This window comes from Crocuta crocuta, unplaced genomic scaffold (assembly GCF_008692635.1).
Source record: "Crocuta crocuta isolate KB4526 unplaced genomic scaffold, BGI_CrCroc_1.0 scaffold27, whole genome shotgun sequence".
Lineage (NCBI taxonomy): Eukaryota > Metazoa > Chordata > Mammalia > Carnivora > Hyaenidae > Crocuta > Crocuta crocuta.
In genome coordinates, this window is record NW_027532250.1 from 2,979,953 (window position 1) to 2,982,100 (window position 2,148).

General features: G+C 40.6%; 1 pseudogene; it reads left to right on the plus strand.

Annotated features, from left to right (window-relative positions):
• The first annotated feature begins 1,440 nt into the window (after nt 1-1,440).
• LOC144243292 (ragulator complex protein LAMTOR5 pseudogene) lies at nt 1,441-1,749 on the plus strand (annotated as a pseudogene).
• The last annotated feature ends 399 nt before the right edge of the window (nt 1,750-2,148 follow it).

Consider the following 2,148-nt stretch of genomic DNA (forward strand, 5'->3'; position numbering starts at 1 on the left):
GGTTACCAGGGCTGAAGGAAAGGGAAACAGGGAGTTGCTGTTTAAGGGGCATCAGATCTCAGTTACATGAGATCCATAAATTGTCGAGATCTATTACCCAACATTGTGCCTATGGTAAACAATACTGTATTGTGTATTTAAAAATATGTCAAGAGGGTAGATCTCATGTTAAGTGTTCTTGCTACAATAAAAATATTTGAAATGTCTATTTGCCAATCATATTATCATTAAACATCTCCCGTATTTCAAATATTTGGTCAGACATTTTACATGCATTAAAAAGAAGCCTCACAATATTTTATGAGATAAATTATTGTTCCTATTGTAAAATAAGTGAATTCCAAGAAAGTATGATAAATTTTGCTTTTGTCTAATACAGTTTTGCCACCCCCACCCTAAAGATGGAGACATGGCCTATGTTGGGAACATTGTAACATCATAGGGAGTGATTGTGTAATGACCACATGATCGATCAAACTTGGACCAATCATTGAATTCTCTGGTATTTTTCTGATTGAAACTGGTAAGGAAGACTTTTCTTCTAATTAGGTCATAGAATTGGGTATAAGTGAATGCGATGTAGACAAAGCCACGTTTCCTGCTATTCAGACAAAGATAAAACCCAATTTTGACCAAAGACATGAGAGAAGAATACTAAAGAATGCCTAATGACTTTGAGCATTTGCACCTAATTATACTCAGAGTTTCTCAATTTTGGCAGTACTGACATTTAGAGCCAGATATTTCCTCTTTGGGGGAGGGGCCTCAGCCTCTCGTGCTGACCTTGACCTGGCACTAGATGCCAGAAGCACCCATTGTCCTGCAGCTGGGAGAGACAGGGACATCTTCAGACTTGGCCAAATTTCTCTTGGGGAGTGGGATGGGGAGGGGCAGAATCACTCTTTATTGAGAACCACTGAGTTACAATGAAAACTATCATTACCACTGTGTTTGCCAATTATTCAAGCTGTAATCTCCATTTGCTTAAACTACTCTGAATTTGGTTACTGTAAATTATAACCTAAGGAATCTTGACTAATTTGAAAATGATCACTAACTTGGCCAACCTCATGACACTTTGCTAAGGGAGGTGAATGTATGCCGTAAGTAAAGAGAAGAACTTACATAAAGATATAGATTTGCTTAGTACATTACAAAAATATATATTTAAATTGTTTATTATTTTTGAGAGAGAGAGAGGAAAGAGAGACAGTGAGAGCAGGGGAGGGACAGAGAGAGAGAGAGAGAGAGAAAGAATTTGAAGCAGGCTCTAGGCTCTAAGCTGTCAGCACAGAGCCTGATGCAGGGCTTGGGCCCACAAACCCCACGAGATCATGACCTAAGCTGAAGTCAGACACTTAACTGACTGAGCCACCCAGGTGCCTCTCTCTCTCTCTCTCCCTTTCTCTCTCTCNTGAGCCTGGAGTGGAGAAGGACGTGATGTGCTGCAGGATGCAGATAGCAGGTGGGACAGAGGAGACCTTGAAGCAGCACTTGGAGGACATAGTGAAGAATCCATCCATTGTTGGGTCCTGTGCACAGATTCACAAGTACTTCATCAGGGCTGCCAGGGGACCCTGTCAGAGGACATGCTGGGGTGATATCAGTTCTGGCCCAGCCAGCAGCTCAGCTAACCTCAGCCCCCATTGATATTCCTAGGCTGTATCTAGAATCGGACAATGGGAGTATTATGATCTGGTAACCTGATGGTACATCACAGTGGCAGTGCACAAAGTGGCCTCAACATGAGTTCTCCAGCAGCCTGGAGATCCTACCTATGCTAATTAACTTGCAGAACTACTATAGTTCCAGTAGTTAGGCCAATTATTTAGTGTGCATTGGACACTTTGCTATTAATTATAGAGTAAGCTGCTTTTTGACACTCCATGGACTGACTTGTTAAAATATTAGTAAGAAAGGATCATGTTTTTGAAGCAGCAGATCCAGGTCACCTTGTACACAGAGTTTGTTGTGTTCAATAAATCTGGTTGGAGAGGAAAGAAAAAATAATTGTCCAGATTGTTGACCCATGAAACACATTAACTGAGAGGTACTTCCAAAAAAAAGTACTCCAAATTCAGCTACATTTGGGAAAGGATTGGTTAAACTAGCAAAACCACTTTTTTTTTAATAATGGGATATTTCAGA